The 23,282-nt window shown below is 44.0% G+C and overlaps 1 pseudogene; it reads left to right on the forward strand.

Moving 5' to 3' along the window:
* Nucleotides 1–10,185: 10,185 nt before the first annotated feature.
* On the forward strand, nt 10,186–22,086 carry LOC136543966 (uncharacterized; annotated as a pseudogene).
* The last annotated feature ends 1,196 nt before the right edge of the window (nt 22,087–23,282 follow it).

Here is a 23,282-nt window from a genome sequence, read left to right on the forward strand (position 1 = left end):
AGCCACCACTTGATAACTAGTCACCAACCACTCTTCCGTTTTGTCCAAATGACCTACTAGCCATCACGCTATAACAAATCAATCGGCCACACACACATCTTGTTCGAGTGAAGTACCACGCGATAACAAATCAACCGACTACTCTCATGTCTTGTCCGAGTGACCTACTAGCCACCATGCTATAACAAGTTAATCGATCACCCTCACACTTGTCCGAGTGAAGTACTAACCGCCACACGATAACAAGTGAGCCTTATGGTTGACATTTTTTTTGAGAAACAAAAAACGGTCGGCAGATGCCCATGGTTGAGCTAGAGCTCCCAACCCACCGTCGGGTGGGACAGCCGAGTGGCCCATCTAAGCCCAGCCCAGGAGGAAATACGGGAGGCCCAACACACCATACGTAGTTCCACTAAAAAAAGAAAAGTGAACTGATCATAGACTAGTCGGTTAGGTCCCTTAGTGGAGCCTACCCACCCAGGTTCAAGTCCTCGACTTGGCACGGATGCTCGTATTTTTCGGGATTTATTCCAGGATTTAACGGCGCTACGCTTTCAGTGGTACACGACGACCCCGTCGACAGCGAGGCGTCAGTGGTGACTTCGTGAATCTCGAGATTCTACCGGCTCAGTCCTTCGGAGGTGCTCATAGGGGTAGGGTTTACATACGTGTGTTCATAAGAGTGAGTGTGCATGCGTGTTGTGGGTGTCTGCGTTGCATTGTGTAATTTAAAAAAGAAAGAAAGAAAAAGTACGCGGATGCACTTGTCTAATATAGATATCTTGAAACTTCCACTCAACCGAGTAGTCAACCTATCTTGGTAAATGTTTAAGTACAACTCTAAAGGGCGTGGGTTCAACCCTCACTGTTATACTGTTTTTTATATATTTTTTTATTTTTTGTTTATATATATTTTTATTTTTATAGACTTTTTATAAGCACTTTTATATACTTTTTATTTTTTGTTTTTATAGATTTTTTTTTATTTTTTGTTTTTAATAGACTTTTTATAAGCACTGCGTCTCACAATTAATGACTTTTTTATTTTTTTTGTTTTTATAGACTTTTTATAAGCATTACATCTCACAGTTAACTAATATGGACTTTTTATAAGTACTATATCTCACGGTTAATTAGATCACTCTCACGTCTCGTCTAAGTGGACTGATACGCCTAACAAGATAGGTAGTCAACCGCCACTCTCACGTGTCGTCCTTGTTTTTTATATACTTTTTTTGTTTTTTATAGACTTTTTTATAAGCACTAGCTACATCTCACAGTTAACTATCTATAATATGGACTTTTTTTATAAGCACTATATCTCACAGTTAATTGGATCACTCTCACATCTCGTCTGAGTGGACTGATAGGCCTAACAAGATGGTAGTCTACCGTCACCCTCACGTGTCGTCCGAGTGGACTAATAGGCCTAGCATGATAGGAAGTGAACCTGGTTTTTTCTATAGTTTCTTTTCTATAAGCAGTATATCTCACAGTTTACTTTGGTGCTTTTTATAAAAGTTGGCTTTACCTCTATAAGAAAAAGCATATCTCACAGTTATAACTATGATATGAACATTTTTTATACGCACTATATCTCATAGTTAACTGAACCGATCACTCTCACGTCTCGTCTGAGTTGATTGATAGGCCTAACGATATAGGTAGCCAAGCGTCACTCTTACGTGTTTTCCGAGCGGACTCATAGGCCTAACATGACAAGAAGTGAACCGGTCACTCTCACGTCTCGTTTTGGGTAAACATGATAGGAAGTCAACCGATCACTCTCACGTCTGGTCTGGGTGGATTGATAGGCCTAACAAGATATAAAGGGAGGCGAGACAAATGACCATGGAAGAATGCAAAATATAAGGTCTAAGCAAGCGCAGGCAAAGAGAGATAACAAAAGGATGGAAAGGGATTCTCGGCGCAACACTGAACAAATGATTCCATTGCTATGGAGAATTCAAAGTATATCCTCTATCTCCTATTTACATCTAGAGGACTTTAGACTAGACATGGTGTGTCAGCCCTTTGATATGGATCCTCGTCGGTCCAAAACTGCTAACAAAATGGTTAGATTGCTTAATATTGGACCAATTTCGCTATTTATTGTATGTTGTGAGATTTTACATATGTTTATTGACCCATTTGGCTGTATGTCACAGGATTCTATGTATATCCGTAGCAACACACGGGCACTCAACTAATATAGGAAAAATGATCAGATCAGGGTTGTGTTGATGGAGTAGTTGTTGTTCCTTGTTTGGAAGGCGCATGGTATTTGTTTTTTTTTAACGATCTGCGGTGGCTAGACAACCCCCGGGTATTCTGGCTTTAGAAGAAGATCTTCTCACGCAGATCGAGAAAACACCAAAACCCCTACCCCACCCATGAGATGAACTGGCCACATACCTGTGCTTTGAATGTGGGGCATATGAGGGAGTTTTTTTCCCACCCCGATCACTGTGGCCAAAGCCACGAGAGTGAGTCCCTCAGGACTCGAACTCTGACCACCTCGAGGAGAGGTATATGGATTTTTTTCATATCTATACCTAATGCAAAATTTCAGCTTATTTTTTGGTCCATCCATTTTTTTGGTTCGTCTCCCTCTAACTACCGGACAATGAAGAGTTTCTTCCGTCCGGATTTATATATACAATATAACCGGTGCTCATACGAGTTAGAATAGCTCTTGTGTAGCGCGATACAGTGTCTAATTCCAAAACATTGGGTCGTCTATGTAACATGGACTCATAAGCCATGCTCATATGTTCGTCCATTGTTGGCGGTCCTTAATTCCTATTTCTAATCGCCAATTCTCACATAAAATCTGCACAAATAGTAACCAAACTTAGAATTAGGGCTTATAGCTCACAAGTTCCACTAGTTTTGGTGAATTATCTTTTGCATGATGACTTATATGAAAAGCATGGAAATATGACCAAGAATACGCAATCACGCAAGCACATTTCCATCCTACACATAGCAAAAGAGAAGAGAGGCCCAAAACCAGGCAAAACAGGGCCCAAACAAGTGGAGAACAAGGATAAACCCAAATCAAATCAACTTATCTTCGCAGAACATCACCATGGCCCAAGTCAAGAAGCCTAGAGGAGCTTACTCACCAAAACTGGGCGCGTTTGGGCTCAGTGGCGGTGGGTGCGGCCATACCCCAACCGGCCCCTTTTGGCCCCATTTTGGTAGGTCGCTTCCCACCGACGTTGCAATGACGGTTATGTAGGTGCCCGGCCAGGTTCAACGTATCTTGAGGTCGGTTTGCACTTTCCATGAGGGGATGAGGCATTATTCAAAGAGCCCCCTCCTCTTCACCTATAAAAGGAGGCTTCCCTCTCCTCATTTGAACAACACACAAGAGAGGAAGAGCACCAAAGCAAGAGCAAGAGCAATACTACTCAATGGGCTTATGCCCTAGCTAGCTCTAGTAGAGAAATAGGGAGAGATGTAAGAGAAGAGTTTAGGGAAGAAGTGCTAGGCTTGTTGGTAACCTTCCCCCGCTTGTTCCTCGGCAAACACCGGCTTTGTACCTCCACGGGTATTTAGTAAGTGTTCGTGATTCTCATGATTCAAAGTCTTTGAGTATTTAAACTATACTTTTACTTGTTTGTGGGTTCATCGTCCGCCCCCATGGCGGATGCTCTAGTAGAGGACTCCTGATAAAGACAGATGTTTCTAGCTAATGCTAGAGTAGTAGTCGATAGCGTAGAAGTGGTGTCTAGGCTAGAGGCTACCTTTGTTTGCCTCGTGCCCCCCGGCTGAGGGGTAGACGGCAGGTGGTGACAGCCCTGCCCGTCCCTTGTAATCCCCCACGTTCGGGTACGACGTAGAGCCATAGGCTGGTATCGCTTGGCAGACCAGAAGCCAGTGCCTGAAGTAAGCAAGTAGAAGTAGAGTTTATCTTCTCATAGACCCAAAAGCCATAGGAATTCGTCTCTACCTTTTCCAACTTTACCTCTTGTGTTGTCCTTGGACGAATTAGCTAGAAGAAATATCTTCATTCCCTATGAAAATACGATACCCTGAATACTTCCGAATAAAAGCTATGACGGTAATTCCGTACGCTTGCAGATTAACTTCTGTAGATGTTAAGAAATACCAACAACCATCACCTCATTCTACTACTTTTTTAGGTTCCAGATACATGGTTAATTACTATCAGCGAGTTCAAATAGGAGTGCGTCTACGGTGCTATTTATTTTCCTATTCCTTCTTTTCCTATGAGACTAATCTGACTTCTAAACTTCAGACAAAAAGAACAAAAAATCTACTGAGACAAAATAAAAATAAATAAAATAGATGAAGAAAAAAGAAAAAAACATCGGACAAAAAAACAGAAGAAGGAAAGCAGAAAAGAAAAAACATTGAAAAAAAACTACGGAAGAAGAAAAATCTTAAAAAACATCGGACAAAAACAAACTATCGAGGAAAAAGCCGAACAGAGTCCGGATAGAAACAGGAACGCGCAGGTGAAATAAAAAGAAAAACCCAAAACCAAACAACTCTTGTTTAATATTATGGTAAGAAAGGTAGAAACTACGGATACATCTCTATTTGGATTAGAATTTCTATTCAGATTTAGGATCGAAGAGATCTATTTGACTAGGATTTCTAGCTGTCTATATATAAAACTAGAGGGCTGCAAACAAATAATGGCAAGCCTAGCGCCCGGACGTCCGGCTAAAAGCCTTATTTTGGTTTTGGTTAATTGATGAAACCCTAAGTTACTAACCTTTGGCTCTAAGTGAATATGAGATAGGTTAGTACACACCAAGTGGTGGAGCAAGATGAAGTCCATGGAGGTGAAGATGGACATGTGTTGATTGTGATCAAGCTCCAAACTTGGAAAAGAAGAAAGAGAAAAACAAAATGGCTCAAGGCAAAGGTATATTTGATAGGAGCATTTTGTTTTGCCACTCAAGACACCAAGTGGGTGTGAGTGGGTTTAGGATAGATAGCCGTACTATGAAGAGGAGTGAAATTCATTATGAAATGTGGTTATCAAAGTGCCACTAGATGTTCTAACTCATTGCATATGCATTTAGACTCTAGTGAGTGCTAACACCCTTGAAAATGCTTTTGTGAAAATGCTAACACACGTGCACAAAGGTGAGACACTTTGTAGTGAGCACTTGAGAGCAAGGGTGAAGAAGTTGGAGAAGAAAAGAAGGTGATTTAAGTGACCGGACCCTTGTCTCGGGAGGACCGGACCCTCCCCGGGCGAGTTCGATCGATCGACACAGTGAAGCGTGGCTCTGAGTCCCCGATCGTACTCTGGCAGAGAAGGATCGGACATGCTGGGAACACTATTCTTGGGTCCGGTCAACATGATGTGGCATAGCAAAACTTGGGCACGCGGCTCCAGACTGGTCCGAGTCCGGTCATGCTCGAGCGGACACGTCCAATCTTGAAAAACTGGCTCTGAAACCTCTCTGTTTTAGACCAGACTCTGCCTCCTAGGAACGAGTCTGGTCATCTAGCGATGAGTCCGGTCGTTGGCTCGCGGGCGCAGGGGCGCACAAGATCGGACTCCCTGTTGGCACGTTCGGTCGCACTCTAGTGAGTTCAGTCATCACTTAACCATTGGGGCGTGGCCTAATAGCCATTGGGGATGAGCAGCTATGGTTGAACACGGGGAACACGTGGCAGCATCTGGTGGACTAGACTCTGCCCTGGTTCATCCAGTCATCCTGACAGGCATGTCCGATCACTACGCAGTCAGCACATGAAGGGGTATAATGGCTCTATTTTGATGGGGCCTCTATAAATATGTGTTTTTTGGCTTGGGCTCACTCTCTTGACCATTTCTATTGAGAATACAACCATGTGAGCCTAGTCATTCCTCTCTAACTCATCTTGCTTGATTGATTCATCATTTGGTGAGATTGGAGAGCATCCAAGTGCATTGCTTGAGTGATTGCATCTAGAGGCACTTGGTGATTATGTTTCACTGCGGATTTCTCTTGTTACCCTTGGTATTTGCCAACACATAGATAGCTTGGAGCAGCGAGGATCATTGAGCGGAGGGTGGTGTTTGTCTCTGGCTCCAATCGGTGGATTTGTGAGGGGTTCTTGTGCCTTCCTCATGGGAGATCATGAAAGGCAACTCTAGTGGATTGCGCGTGGCTTGTGGATCCTCATCTTGTGTTGGTTGTGCAGCACCCGGTTGCGGGTTAGGCATGTGATGCCTATTAGCGCGTGAACCTCCAAGTGAGTGAATCGCCACAAAGAGGACTAGCTTGCTGGCAAGCAAGTGAACCTCGGAGGGAAAATCATTGTGTCATCTTATCTCCGTGGATTTCATTGGTATTCATTGTGATTGATCTCTTGCCTGGCCCGGTATATCATTCCTAGCACTTGTATTTACTTTCTCACATACTTGTGTAGTGCTAGTTGTAGCTAGTTGAGTAGAGTAGCATAATTAGTGGTTATTATCTTTGCTAGGTTGCTCTCTAGTTGTAAAGTAGTGACATAGCCTTTGTGTGATACATAGAGATCATAGATGACTAGACTTGTGGATAGATGGCTTGCATTTTTAGTAGTGCTAGCGCAAAACTTGCTTTACGCCATTTAGTTATCCAACCCTTTGTCTTAGTGTTGTTGTAGAAATTTTTATAGGCCATTCACCCCCTCTCTAGCCATTTAGGATCTTTCACCAGCCCTAGGCCTGCGTACGAACATGGCTCCATTCGATGCAACCGCCCGCTCCCCTCACGTAAAATGGAATCGAATCGAATCGACGCAGCCCCCTCTGTTCGACGCAACCGCCTGCTCCCCTCACGTAAAATCAAATCAAATCGAATCAACAAAGCCCCCCTCTGCCTAACGCCCATCCTGCTCTGGAGGCAGCTTCGCCATCGTGCCCATCACCCATCCCTCGTTGTATGGATGCCCTGTCGACTCTGGGAGAGATGATGCAACAGAATGTGGGAGGAGAAGAGATGCAACACTGAAATATCCAAATACAACGGTTGTAACATACGTTTGAAGGCAGTTGAAACACTTGAAACATGCCTATGAAATATTTGAAAAACACACCTGAAACACACTTGAAAACCATTTTAAACATACGCAACATCCGAATAAAACACATGCAACATATATGTGTGAAACATATGCAACATCCAGATAAACACAAATTGCAACATGCGTCTGAAAACACACAAAATGAAACATACCGCTGAAACATCTGAAACACTCAAAAACATACTCTTGCAACATGCCTCTAAAACAATTACAACATCCCCCGATCTACTTTTGCAACATCCAATGAAACCAATGCAACATACCTCTGAAACTCCTGAAACAATTGAAACATACAATTGCAACATAGGGAGAGAGAGAGCCTGGCGTGAGGAGTGGCATAGCCACCGGATCTGCGGGCATTGGGGGCTCCCGGTGGGGGAGGACGCCGGTGTGGGGGAGGGGCGCCGCCGGTGTGGCGAAGGAGGACACCGAGGTGGGAAAGGAGCCGCCGGGGTGCACGAAGGAGCCGCTGGTGTGGGAAAAGGCACCGTCAGGGTGGGGGAGGGGATGCCATGGTGGGGGAGGGCATCGCCGCCAGCCAGGGAGGGAGTCGACGGCGCACACGATGGAGAGGAGTGGGCCGCTGCCGGTCATGGAGGGAGCGAGCGACGCACATGATGGAGAGGAGCCGGCGCACACAATGGAGAGGAGCGGGGCTAGCTGGGAGGAAGAGAAATGCGTCCGTTCTCAACGATGGAGAGTAGTTTTAGATGGGCCATGAGGGGCGCGGGGTGCGTAGCTCCACAGGCCCATGGGAGGCGCATCCAGACGGGACGGTCGCCCATATCCAATCATTATCAAACAAATAAAGAGTTTGGGCCAGCGACTCTGGCATTCGCGACATGCACCCCGTTCGGCTCTTCAACCGCTGTGGGTGCTGATCTATTTTCTTTACTTTTTTTCTTTTTGCATTGTTTGTGCAGTGATACTGTATGTCAAGTCGTGGAGCGGTGGAGGTAGTAGTAATGGTTTGTGATGTAAAATATGAACTTTTGAGTTGTGATTCATGACTATGCAACGTGGTTTCATAGATTTATATATATACAAAATTGTTATTTTCCAAATTCATAATAATGTATTATTGTTCTATTGTGGCAGACCTAATGGGCGCCCGAAACCCAACGGGTGACTTGCGGGTACGGGTGTGATTTCTTACCCACGGGTCTCATCGCTAGCGGATGCCGCTGCTTGTTGCAGGTCTCATTATGGACGGGTTTTTGCTCCACTCGCATCTCACCCGACCCGTTGCCATCCCTACCAGCGATGGCGAGTTGGCGGACTTAGGGTGCTCGTGCTCCTGGAATGATGTTTTTGCGAGGAGGACGCTCGTGGAGGCGCTTCTATATGATTTGGGGTGCCGTGTACTGTTGTTGCCATGGTGGGAGGATCGAAGACGATGGAAGCATGAGTGCTGCTGTGAAATTCATGTAAGTCATTGCCTTTTCCACAACGAATCGCTTGATCTTATTTCAACTATGGACTCCGTGGTGGTTGGGGAAAGGAAAACGTCTCAGACGGATGAACCGTAATTTAAGGCTTGTAGCCAAATGGAGGGAGTATATTTTTTTAGACTTTTACATATGTGCCATTATAAAAGTTGGTAATTGCACATAAGCCATTAAAAAAGTTGAGTTCTCACAGGTACCACTGCTATGAACTCTTTTGCCATTTACGCCACTTCCGTCAGATTTGACTCTAACGGTGTCAAACCATAAGTGTGAAAAAGTCAAAATTACCCCAGGTCTGAATATGCAATTGATTTTTTTGAGCATCTTAATGAGCTCAAATGAAAAAACTCAAAACTAGAAAGTTGTAGACCACAACAATATCTACAATTTTTATATAAAAATTATCTTTATTTAATTCCGTATAAAAAAGATATGATTTGATATGATTAATATATCTTAGAAAAATCATATTTTTTACGGAATTAATTGAAGATAATTTTTATATAAATATTATAGATCTCGACGAGATCTATAACTTTTTAGTTTTGAGTTTTATAATTTAAGATGGTTAAGATACTCAAAAAAAAATTTAATTGCATATTTAGATGTGGGGGTATTTTTAACTTTTCACACCCGCAGTTTGACATCGTTAGAGCCAAATCTGACGGAAGTGGCGTGGAGGGTAAAAGAGTTTAGAGCAATGGCACCTGTGAAAACTCAACTTTTTTTAATGACTCGTGGGTAATTACCAACTTTTATAACGGCACACAGGTAAAAGCCTCTATTTTTTATGGGTCATAAAAAAGAAAGCAATGAAACTTGATATCTAACTGTAGCAGCACATAGATAGTTTAAAAACAAAAGTTATAGTATATTGATGTCAAACTATCATGATTGTATTTTAATTTAATTACGCTTAATTTTTTCCCGTTGCGGGCATATTTGCTAGTCATGTATAAAGAAAGATCGCGTTTGGTCATTTTTCTCCGTACGCCAAGGCATCGATCGGCCCAGCTTGGCAGGGCTCGAGATTCTACACTCTTGCCTCTCATTTGGCCACGTGGCCTCTCATTTGGATCTTTATCAGAAAGCGGGCAATGCAACTGCCGTTTCTAGATCCTCCGTCCCGTCCCCGAGAGGGCGGCAGCCCCGGCTGCGCGCGGGTGCAGCCGCGGTCGTGGGCCACAGGTGCGAGCTGGGCCCATAGCGAGGCACTGCGTCACGGGTGGGCCTCCCCGGCGAACAGCCAGACGAGGCGGGCGCGTACATTGGCGAAGTGGCCATCAGGAGCGCTGAAGGCCGTGGAGGTCGCCACTGCTCCCTCTCTCTCACCCGCTCGAATCGTCGGCGAGTCCCGAGCTGCCAAGCGATGACTATGAGCGACCTTCTGGGTCTGGGAGCGTGAGGAGGAGCGTCATCCCTAGAGCCACAGGGGACCGCAGCCAGCGTCACTCGATGCCGCCGCCTCCTGGGAACCAGTCATGGTGCGGCAGGCTCCTTTTGGAATCCTCAAGCACTGCACTCGCGTCCGCGCTGCTCCACGCCGACCAGGTCTCCGGTGACCCTGCCCGGCGCCTACAGGCCCAGGCTCAAGCTAGTGGTGACCCTTCCCCGCGCGCCTCTCGCTGTCGCTGCTGGCTCCCCCAGCCGTACGTGCCCGCCGCGCTCGTGCCTCTCTCTTCTTGCCGGCAACATGCCACCAATTCGGGATTGGGCGTCCCTCGCCCCAGATCTAGTGGAGCTCATCGGGTGGAGTGTGCTGGCCGTCGACCTGCAGGACTACGTCCGGTTCCGCGCCGTATGCTCGCACTGGAGCGCGAGCACCGTCCGCCCTCACATCCGCGACCCACGTACGCTTCCACCCGCGCCGCTGGATGATGCTCCCCGAGGGCCACGGCCTCTACCCCGGCCACCCCGACCTCCGCGGCTTCGTGCGTTTCCTCAACCTCTCCACCGGCGCCTTCGTCCGTGCCCACCTCCCGCTCCTGGATGACCACGTCATAATCGACTCGGTCGACGGCCTCCTCCTCCTGCACCGCGACCGTGACACCGCCATGCGCCTCCTCCACCCTTTCACTGGCGAGATCGTCGATCTCCCGCCGCTGGCGTCCCTCCTGCCACAGATCGATGGAGACCCTTCGATTCTACAACCGCAGCTTAACCATGAACCCCTACGCCTCGGTTTCCGTCAGCTCCCAAAGTCCCAAGGCACCGTCACTGTCATGCTCGCCTTTACTGACCTGGACCGTGTGGTTTATGCCACCGACGGTGACCAGCGGTGGACTCTCTGGGAACCTTTCACGAGTCTCTTGTCTTCCGATCTTTCGAAAAAAAGTCTCTTGTCTTCCAATGGTAAGATCTATATGGTGGAGTACGCTTATCAGAGTCACAAGGTACACATCTACCGGGTTGATCCACCGTGCACCACTGAAGCTGATGGATTTCCTCATTTCCCGTTGCTGATGAAGATTGCCGAATGCCCATTGGACAGATTGAGCATTATTTTCAACCTTGTAGAGTGTGGCTCAGAGACATTGCTTGTTGCTTACAACGATGAGTCTTGCATAGATCTAGCAGTGTACAGACTCGCTGACCTTGTCATCGGAAGGTTTGTGCCTATAACGAGCATTGGAAACTACGCCTTGGTTCTAGGGGAACGCTGTCTCTGTGTTTTACTCTCACCAAACAAATGGCTGCCCTCCGTTTCACCTAATTCTGTCATCTGTATACAGACTGGCACTAGTAGAGAACAGACCTTTGATCCTCGGCCAAAATGGGCTCTAGTCCCGGAATTTTTTGCCCCCGGGACTAGAAATACCTTTAGTCCCGGTTGGTGGCTCCAACCGGGACTAAAGGTTCCTGCCCAACGGCTACTGCGCCAGACAGAGGTGGCAGGGACCTTTAGTCCCGGTTGGAGCCACCAACCGGGACTAAAGGTATACTTTTACTCCCGGTTGGTGGCTCCAACCGGGAGTAAAGGTCTACTCCCGGGCCGTGGCTGCGCCCGGGGTTGGAAAGTTACCTTTAGTCCCGATTGGATCTATCAACCGGGACTAAATGTTCTCCCTTTATAAATCGGCCGTCTCCTCCTTCCTCCCCGAGCCCGAGCTCAGCACATTTTGAAGCTCACTGCAGTAGTGTTCTTGCTTCCTCCCTCCCTCCATTGTTCCTCCATCCATTCTTCGATTCCTCCGTCGATTCTTCAGTTGTAAAGGTTACCAATCTCATACTCTCATTTTTTACCATTTTCTTATACCATTTTATTCACTATATATATTTATGGTTCTTTATTGTGGTTTTTTTTCATTTGTAAGCAATTTGAGCTCAAAATCACTTTAAGCTTGCATATTTACATGAAAGAAGGTTAAAGTATATATAAATATAAAGTTAGAAAATAGTTAGAAAATTATAGCAAATCCTTACTAGTTGAACTTGCGGACCGTGTTCAGGTCGGCGAGGATGTTCTCTGCCGAGCGGTAACGGACGTCAAGGAGGAGCTCTGATTCTACGAGGGAGAGCGATAACGGTCGTGGAAGACCGTGTTCCCTTCCTCGTAGAATCGGAGCTCTTCCTTGACCAAGTACGGTGCCGTCCGGTGGAGAAATCCTCGCCGAGCTGATCACGTAAGCAAGGTCAACTAGTACGGATGGTTATTTATTCACATGTCCCGATATCGTCGTAGTAGTCTGTCAATCACCGTACCTAAACGTAGTATATATAAATAAAAACTTAGAAAATAGTTAGAAAATTATAGAAAATCCGTACTAGTTGAACTTGCGGACCGTGTTCAGCTCGGCAAGCATGTTCTCTGTCGAGCGGTAACGGACATCAAGGAGGAGCTTTGATTCTACGAGGGAGAGCGACAACGGTCGTGGGAGACCGTGTTCCCTTCCTCATAGAATCGGAGCTCTTCCTTGACCAAGTACGGTGCTGTCCGGTGGAGAAATGCTCGCCGAGATGATCACGTAAGCAAGGTCAACTAGTACGGATGGTTATTTATTCACACGTCCCGATATCGTCGTAGTAGTCTGTTATGTGTGTACATTCCCATTCTTCTGTTAATTTGCGGAAATATCATATGAATTACTTACCTGCCGCAGTAAAAGACGAGAACACAATGACCATTAAAAATATCATTGTTTAGAGATCTAGATAATTTTATAGTTTGTTAATTTTATTTGTTTATAAAAGAAGAAATTTATAGTGTATTAAAAAATGAGTATAGAGAGTAGATGGCAACTGCTTCCGGGTCCTCGGCCTCTCATGGGTTTCCAAAGCGACTTAGGCCGGGCCTTCCTCTCATTCCATGCGGCAAGTGTCGTGATGAGATGAAGATTGTGATGGAGTACCGAGTGAAGAAGGAGGGTCCCAACAAGGATCGTATCTTCTACAAGTGTCCGGATCGCAATGTGAGTTATTTTATCGTATTTAATGATTATGGTTAGTTTATACCTATTTTCATGATGGTTGTGATTAAAGTTCTAGTTTTTTGTTTTAATTTCAGTGGGATGGCAGTGGACGATGTTCAGGCTTCTACTGGGAGGAAGAGTATGTTGAACTCGTGCAAAAATATCTTGCACAACAGGCAGATACGGCGGCTAATGAGGCAGTGATCCAGTCGAAGAAGCCCAAAGATGTTGCACAATCGGGGGATCTGTCTGTTTTAGTTGAGATTGGTCGCGAAATCCTTGTGCTCCTGAAATGTATTTTAGCTTTAGTTCTTTTAGTGGTAGTTGGGATTGTCTACATTGTAGCGATGCTTTCATAAATTTGTATCTTTTGTGGTGGCACGCATGTTGTATAAATAATTAATTATGATCTAGGTTTTAATATGATATTTATGTCATGTAATGCAGATGAGCCGTCATTGGATGTATAATGCTGATCGCCGCTCACAAGAGTTCATTGACGGCGTGCATTCTTTATTACGTGCGGCCGAGACAAACAAACGCGACGGTTTCATGTGCTGCCCATGTGCCATATGTAAGAATACGGTGGAATATCCTTGCTCAAGGACTCTTCATTCACACTTGTTCAAGTCGGGTTTCATGCCAAACTATATTTGTTGGACAAAGCACGGAGAAACCGGTGTTGTAATGGAAGAAGATGAAGAAGAACAATGGGACGACAATGATATTATTCCTGATGGTGCGTGCTTCAATGATACTGCAATGGGAGAAGCTGAAGAAGAGGTAGCCGCAGAAGATGAGCCGGCTGATGATCTTTGTCAGGTCATTCGTGATGCACAAAGAGAATGTGAAAGTGAAAAGGAGAAGATCAAGTTCGAGCGGATGCTAGAAGATCACAAGAAATTGTTGTACCCAACTTGTGATGCAGGGCAGAAAAAGTTGGGAACCACACTAGAATTGCTGCAATGGAAGGCAAAGAATGGTGTATCTGACAAGGGATTTGGAGAGTTACTAAAAATCCAAAAGAAGATGCTTCCGAAGTACAATGAATTGCCCGCCACTACCTACGAAGCAAAACAAGTTGTCTGTCCTATGGGGCTAGAAATAGAGAAGATACATGCATGTCCTAATGACTGCATCCTATACCGTGGCAAAGAGTACGAGAAATTGGATGCATGCCCGGTATGCCATGCGTCGCGGTATAAGATCAGGCGAGATGACCCTGGTGATGTTGAGGGCGAACGTCCACGTAAGAAAATCCCTGCCAAGGTTATGTGGTATGCTCCTATAATACCACGCTTGAAACGTCTGTTCAGAAACAAAGAACATGCAAAATTGTTACGATGGCACAAAGAAGACCGTAAGGTAGACAATATGTTGAGACACCCTGCTGATGGGTCCCAGTGGAGAGCAATCGATAGAGAATTCCCGGAGTTTGCAAATGACGCAAGAAACTTAAGGTTTGCTTTAAGTACAGATGGTATCAATCCTTTTGGAGAGCAGAACAGTAGTCATAGCACTTGGCCTGTTACTCTAAGTATCTACAACATTCCTCCTTGGTTATGCATGAAGCGGAAGTTCATTATGATGCCTGTGCTCATCCAAGGCCCGAAGCAACCTGGCAATGACATCGATGTGTACCTGAGACCACTTATTGATGAACTTCTCATTTTGTGGAATAAAGAAGGTGTACGTGTGTGGGATGAGTACAAACAGGAACACTTTGATCTGCGAGCATTGTTGTTCGTAACAATCAATGATTGGCCTGCTCTAAGTAATCTTTCAGGACAGTCAAACAAGGGATATAATGCATGCACACACTGCTTCGGTGATATTAGAGGTGTATTCTTGAAAAAATGTCAAAAGGTCGTGTACCTTGGCCATCGTCGATTTCTTCCTGCAAATCACCCCGCAAGAAAGAAAGGTAAGCATTTTAAAGGGAAAGCAGACCACCTGACCAAGCCTCGCAACCGAACCGGTGAGGATGTACTCGATATGGTCAATGATGTGAAAGTCGTCTTTGGAAAAGGACATGGAAGCCAACCTATTCCAAAAGACGCTAACGGTCACGCACCCATGTGGAAGAAAAAGTCCATATTTTGGGACCTACCCTATTGGCAAGTCCTGGAGGTCCGTAGCTCGATCGACGTGATGCACCTGACGAAGAATCTTTGTGTGAACCTGCTAGGCTTTATGGGTGTGTATGGAAAGCCTAAGGACACATTTGAAGCACGACAGGACCTGCGTTGTTTGAGAGAAAGAGACAACCTGCATCCAGAGAAGACAGATGATGGACGCCATTACTTACGTCCTGCTAGCTACACTCTAAGCAGAGAGGAGAAGGAAATCATGTTTGAATGCTTAAACAACATCAAGGTACCATCTGGATTCTCCTCGAATATAAAGGGTATTATAAATGTGACAGAGAAGAAATTCTGTAACTTAAAGTCCCATGACTGTCACGTTCTCATGACGCAATTACTTCCAGTTGCATTAAGAGGAATTCTACCTCCAAATGTACGTCTAGCCACCGTAAAGCTATGTGCATTCCTCAATGCAATTTCTCAGAAGGCAATTGATCCAACTGATCTAGCTAAACTACAGAATGATGTGGTTCAATGTCTCGTCAGCTTTGAGTTAGTGTTCCCTCCTTCCTTCTTTGATATTATGACACACCTCCTAGTTCACCTAGTCAAGGAGATTTTCACTCTCGGTCCTGTGTTCCTACACAACATGTTCCCCTTAGAGAGATTCATGGGAGTCCTAAAGAAATATGTTCACAACCGTGCTCGCCCAGAAGGAAGCATCGCCAAGGGCTATGGAACAGAAGAGGTCATTGAGTTCTGTGTTGACTTTATTCCCGACCTTGACTCGATTGGTGTTCCTGAATCGAGACATGAGGGGAGACTAAGCGGAAAGGGGACACTAGGGAGGAAAACATATATTGGTACGAATGATGATTATTTCAATAAAGCGCACTACACAGTTCTACAGAACTCCTCTTTGGTAGATCCGTATATTGAGACACACAAGGATCTCTTACGATCCGAGTTTCCAGGGAAGACTGAAGCTTGGATTACGCATAAGCACATGGATGAGGAGGAGTTGATGATGAATTTGATCAACACTGGCACTCAAGTTGCCGGCGATGATGGTGCTAAAAATAACGTGCAAGAGGATGTAGATGACGGGAGTCAGTACTTAGCTCTTGAACAAAATGAGCAACAACATATTGGCCAAGTATATATTTTTTATTATTAGCTATATATATATATTATCATATGTCTTATGTGTGCTCATGACATTAAAAATAATGTTTATGTTTTGTAGCCCTCTGGATCGACATCAACAACTACAACGAAGAGTAAAAATGTTCGAGGTCCCAAAAAGCCTTTGGAGGGTCGCTTCATCATCTCGGAGTTCAATGTGGATACAGGAGAACCGGGGGGGCCGAATAAAATGAAATTTGTGCACCACTGTGGTTACCTTGTACGGGACCGGCTCCCGATTAGTACCCGTGAATGGAAGAAGAAGACCAATGCTCCTCATATCAGTTTTGTCTCCGATCGTGACAAGGCGTTAATTTGGAATGATGTCTTGGTACATTTCACGCTCCAAACAGATGATTATGATGATATAATAGATGGTGATGAATTGAAGGAGCGAGTTAGGGATTGGGCAATGAAGAAGATGGCCACCCAGTTTCAGACTTGGAAGAAACACCTATACACGACGTATGTCAAGAAGAACATAGCACCAGATTTTACTGTCCCAGGCCCGATCTCAAAGCAGAGGCCCTATTGGGATGAGTTTGTACAGTACAAGACTTCAGAAGAGGGTGTGAGTCGGGTGATAAAGAACCAACGTAATGCCCAACAGAAGACATACCACCATACCTTGGGATCAGGTGGCTACCCGACTGCCATTAAGAAGTGGAACAAAATGGAAGCAGACCTTCTTGCCAAGGGTATCAGACCAGAATCACTCGAGTGGGGAGAACGTGCAAAGAATTGGTTTTTCGCTCATGGGGGAACACTAGACCAGGAGACAGGGAAGTGCGTTTATGGCGCAAGACTGCAAGAAGCAGCAGAAAGATTGTTTTATGCTCAGAGAGCTGCTGCTAGTGGTGAGTTCAGGCCCAACAGAGAGAAGGATGAGCTGACATACGCCATCGGGACTATTGAACATGGTGGCCGAACTAGAGGCAAAGGAAGTGTCTCGTGGGAGCATGGATTCCCTCAGGACAGACCTTCCTACAGAAGTCGCCAGAGAAAGAAGGAAGAAGAGGCACACCGGCTCCAGAGGTTGGAGGAAGCGGTGCGTGAAGCACAGGAGCGGGAAAAAAACCTTGAAGCGAGAATGCAGGAGGAAATCAAAAGGCAAGTGCAAATAGCAGTGAGTGCAAGCAAGCAGGCATCAGAGCCAGGAATCAACATTAGCCAATCTGTTCAGTTGAAAAGCAGCTGCGCTTCCACGGAGATACCAAATCAAGGGGACACAGGACTGCGCTTCCCTGTGGATGACGTCACTGAACCTTGTACAACGTGTGAGCTACACATTCCGAAGGAGAATTCCACAATCAAGGTGGCTATCGGTCTTGTTAATCCTATCGACCGAACCAAGACACCAAGGATTCATGGGAATATAATCCAAGAAGGATATGCCACCATCTCGGTAGATAAAGCTGAAAAAGGTTTTAGTGATTTGCCTCTTGACATTCCTGGAGGTGATGGCGAGAAGACTCTAGGAGAAGCGGAGAAGACATTCATTCTATGGCGCAAGCGCTACATCATCATTCCAGGGATGTCGGCTCCACCTCCTTCTGAACTACCTCACCATAGGTACGTGCGGATGAAAACACTACATCATTAATTTGTATTGGCTTAAATAATTAACAATCTGCTCATAATAATATGTCATTCCTTTTTTTGTAGCAGATCCTCCCCCAACCTAAATCCAATTGTTCAATCGCCAGATCATCATAGTGCTCTGTACGATGACATTGTGTTGGAAGACGAGGCTGCATCCACACCCTCTCCAAGGAGGTCTCCAACGCCACAGCCGCCACCTCCAAGGAGGTCTCCAACGCCGCTGCCAACACCTCCAAGGAGGTCTCCAACGCCTCCCCCGCCCCCGCCTACCAAGAAGCCTAGCAAGAGGCCAGCCCCTCAAACGAAGAATCAGTCCCCGCCTGCAAAGAAAGCCACCGTGAAACCAAGGGCTATTCCCAAAATAATATCTGAAGAGAAGGAAGAAGGAACTGATGCATATAAAAAAGACATGTCTAGATTCTATGACAAACTTAAAATGAATCAAGAAGCAAGGAGAAACCCAGAGAAACCGTACTTCTTCGTAGCTCCGGATATTTTAAGAAAAAAGGTGACTTCTTACCAGCATCAACAGCGGGAATCTCGTAAGCCGTCCAAATCAACGTTATCAGACTATGACCGCACTCTCACCAAGTCAATTGCGGCGGCACAGAAAAAGAAGCGGGCAGGGAAAGGAGTTGCCCAACTCGGACAACAAGCGCACCAATCAATCCCCCCGCTAGTTGTTGGTAATGAATATGGTTCGAATTTAGGATTAATGCATCAGGCAAACATACCTCCGGATGTCGATTTGGATCACCTTGGTGAATTTCTTGATGAGACTGGTCTCGACCTTTACCAGATGTTTGGTGATGGAAAAATTGAGAGTGCGGCGGAGGTTGATATTTGGAAGAAAAAATTTGTACTAGGCCAGAGTCTATACAACCCTCAAGCCTTATCTGATCTGGGGACGCAAATGTACCTGCTAAACAAGTGGTACATGCAGGCGTCTACCAGTGGAGACTTCTGCGTTGGTGTCAGAATTAGAGACGAACATTGGTTCCGTGGCGATGATGTTATGTATGTTGACTTTGCAGAATTTCATCAACTATGCCACCTTACCTCTCTGGACAAAGTTATCATTAGCTGCTATTGCCTGTAAGTAATAATTCTTTCGATCTATTATTAAACTCATCATATGTGTGCATATGCATATAAATTATCCTAACAAGTACTATATATATGCAGATTTACAATGACAGAGCTCAGAAAGGAAGGCTGCAATGAAATTGGTTTTGTTGATCCCCATATAGTATTCAAAGACCCAATTACTCCAATGACTAATTGGAAGTCTGAGTCAGAGAGTAACATCATGAACTTCTTAGTGAACCAATGCCACAAGAAGGATATACTCTTTCCCTATAACTTCAAGTGAGTGTTAATCATGTCGATCATAGCCTTAATGGCTCATATGTTGATTCTAGTTAATTAATGAGTGTTATGCGTTATATCCTATAAACACATGCAGCAATCACTGGATATTGATGGACATCGATCTGGTGAAAAGTCACTTGATAATCTATGACTCGATGAGAAAACCACAACAAGACTACCAAGATATGATAGATATTATCCAGAGGTAATTTCGGGATCTCTAGCAACTATATATACACACAAACATGATGATTAACTATATCTGATGACGTGGCAAATTTTTTATTGGGCAGTGTTTGGAAAACCTTTATTGAGAAGCAACACATGGAAAAATGCAAAGCGCCACTGAATGTAATCCCATTGAAAGTAAGTCCCCTGAATCGCATCATCTTTATTAATTAAACATATAGCTTTCACCGGATCACCAGATTGGATGACAAATCTTTTTCTCGTAAAGTGGTGTCTGAGGCAGGAACAGGGGAACAACTACTGTGGTTACTATGTTTGCAAGTTTATCAAGGTGCTCTCCCAAAGAACTCCTACAGAGAGACTCAAAGTACGTTAAAAATACACTATATATTCATTTAATTATTATTATTGATTGTGTTACTATGTCTTTATATATATATATATATATATGTACATATATTAATTTATTTTCCTTTAATTCAAACCTGTAGACTCGATGGTTGGAGGAAAAGGTCATACGGCAAGACCAAATCAAAGCAATTCAAGAGTCTATAGCCGGATTTTTTAATGAGCAGGTCATCGATTCCAAGGGCGAGTTCTACTTCGACCCAACACTGCCATTGAAGCCAAGCTAGAGGATGAGAAGAAACTTGTTATGTCACAACAACTATAATGCAATCTTTTGTAATATATGCACATGAAATAATATAATGTAAAATACACATATGCATGCATGCATGTAAATATATATATGATGCATGCATATATATATATATATATATATATATATATATATATATATATATATATATATATATATATATATATATATATATATATATATATATATATATATATATATATATATATATATATTTCTATGCTTGAATTGTGTGATTTAATACGTTCATTGTGCTTGAACCGAAACATACTATATGCGCATATAAATGTATAATTAGCAGCGTACAATACGACTTCGAAAACCTATTTTGAAAAGAAAACAAAAAAATGAAAAGAAAAGAAAAAAGAAAAAAACCTTTAGTCCCGGTTCGTATTACCAACCGGGACTAAAGGTGCCGGCCATCGTGGCATGTCAAGAGGCACCTTTAGTCCCGGTTGGTGTTACCCACCGGGACTAAAGGTCCTCCTTTAGTCCCGGTTCCTGACCCGGGACTAAAGGACCCCCCCTTTAGTCCCGGATGCTTGCTCCCGGATGGGGAACCGGGACTAGAGGGGGTTCCCCACCGGGAGTAAAGCTCGGTTCTCTACCAGTGTGGGTACTGGCATGTGGACTCCAGCCAGTGATGGAGACATTGTAGAGATGCTGCCACCAAGCCCCCATGAGTTCACTCATCATATATTTACTTGTTGCTATCGTAGATATTGGTAAGTCTGTTTTCCAGCTAAGTTTGCCTTTTTGTTTATTGTTCATAGATTATTTATTGTTTCAAGGAGTCAATGTGGTTGTCACATTGTTTGATCCATGGTAAACTGACACTGCTAAAATTTTCTATCTTAAAATTCCAAACTGATTAAATACTTTGTGTCCTTGTAGGAATAAAGGACTCATGTATTCTGGAGCAACTGAGCCAAAATGGTTGATAAAGCAAGAAACACGGTTTGGAGTAAGTCTGTGTGTCTACCATTTTGTATAATTTGGTTCAATTGTTTGTAAAATATGTAACTATTCATTAGAGGTTAGATGTTGTTTGGTTTGGATAAACTTCAATCAGATTCCATGGATTGTCTTGTCAGGCCAATCCAATCAGTAGGCCATTACCCCCAAATAGGTGGTTAGTTCCCTGTGGTATTTTGGATTTTTTAATGCTATATTAACAATCTTGGTAAAAGGTACATATTCAGTGTAGAAGTAGAAACCTACAAGTCCCTGTGTATAATATATTCTGTCTATAAATATGATAAAAATCTCTGTACTTTTATAAATATATTATAATCTGCAGGGGATTTATAGTTGGTGTTCATTTTATAACTTTTACATGTCAATTAGTATTTGCTAGAAGTTGGTATTTAGATGTAAATGTTTTTTAAATTATCATGATTGCATATACATTTTAGCTTCTACTACCAAACCGTCCTTGGTGTGCTTTGTTGCATTTCGCTCAATATTCAGAAGACAATGTGAAGCATTAAGTCAGATACATTGTCAATTTAAATTGTGGTGCACTGCTCTTTGGTATAGAATCAGAAATTTGGTATATAAGCAACCTTTACTTTTTGAAATTTGGTATAAAATCAGAAATGCAAATAATGTCTGCAGGAGTATTTAATCATTTTTTTCTTGATAAGGGATGTAATCATCTATTTGAACACATCTTATCCATGCCAAGTAGTGGATTATGCCATAGCATTCTTGGTCACAGGGAAAAGTTAACAGCTCCCAAAGGTTTCTATATATGTTGGTTTTTTAATGTCTGAATAGGCTTATTTTGTTCCGAAGTTTGCATTTCCCCCCTTTTTTGAACATGCAGGTTTATATTGTGTATTTGTTTATATGGTGTATGTATTGGGTGTTCCTGACATTCCTTATTTCGAACTCTTTCCAGGCTTGATGCTTGCTTGTTGCCAGCGGAGGTCTTTGTTTCAGTATTATGTCTGGAAGAGCAAATAGCCTTATCTGTTAGTGAGCTGCATTATTCCAGTGCCGGCGTGCGGTGGCTGCCGCTGGACCATGCTAAAGAGCAATCCATTCTATGGAAGGCTATGTGTGCGATTAGAATTAGAACTGGCAAATGAAGCCATTCTTATCCTACTAGGCTACTACTGGGCCCCGTTCGCTTGGCTGAAAAAACAAGCCAAAACACTGTTTTAGTTGAATTGCTGTGAGAGAAAAACACTTTCTGGCTGAAAAAAACAAGATGAATAGTACGAATTATAAGGTGAAGCGAACGGGGCCAACTCTTTAGCATGGTGGAAACACTTGTTTAGCATATGGAGCGTCCTACATCTTAGAGCAGTCAGGTCATGAACAACTGTAGTTCGGTTCATGCTGCAACTTTGATTGAATTTATATAAAAATATTAATATTTACCTTTTCTTAAAAAAAATTGAGCATGGCAGACTTGTTTACCTTTTCTTCTTTTATATACTCCCTCTATCTTGAAATATCTGTCATTTTCGCTTTTCGAGAAACAACTTTGATTGAATTTATATAAAAATATTAATATTTATAATACATAAATAATATCATTAGATGGATATTTGAATCTAGTTTTTTAATAAATTTATTTGAAGATATAAATGTTATACGTATTTTTTATAAATCGAGTTAAACTTTTGATACGAAAACCATCGGCGACAGTTAACTGGGGATTGAGGGAATATGCTGCAACTATGCTTCCCATCTGCGTGACCCGTCGCGCCATAGCCTTGTCCTTTGTATTTGATTGCTCTCCGAATGCACTATTGCTTACAATGGACAAGACGCGTCAAGGGAAAAGAAAAGGAAATACGGTCGTCCAGGCCATTCTGTCCTCCGGCGCCGCGCCCACGCACGCAGAGCTGGGGAGACGAGCGAGAGGCAAGTGATGGAAAAAGGCCCCCGGTGCAAGAAACGCGGGGGAAGTGTCGCGGTACAGGGAACGCGGGGCTGCGTTCAAAGGCCGATTTCTTCTACCAACGTGGTCCAAAAGACAAGAAATAATCTAAGGTGTTTGGGTAGGATTTTCGATTTTTTCCGTATAGAATCGGATTTTAAGCGGAAACAAACAAGCCCTTGGTCATTTACTCTGATGCTGATTAGACTGGTTGCCCTGACACCCTTCAATCAACCTCTGGATATACGGTGTTCCAGTCTCGTGGTCGTCCACGCGCCAGAATACGGTTTCCCGCTCGTGTGCGGAGGCTCGAGCGGTCGCCAGGCGCCAGAATGACGTCTCCGTTCGTCGCTGCCTTCGTTAGTCTTTACGAAGTTCTGACCCACTCTCAACGTC

This window comes from Miscanthus floridulus, chromosome 3, assembly GCF_019320115.1.
Source record: "Miscanthus floridulus cultivar M001 chromosome 3, ASM1932011v1, whole genome shotgun sequence".
NCBI classification, from domain to species: Eukaryota; Viridiplantae; Streptophyta; class Magnoliopsida; order Poales; family Poaceae; genus Miscanthus; species Miscanthus floridulus.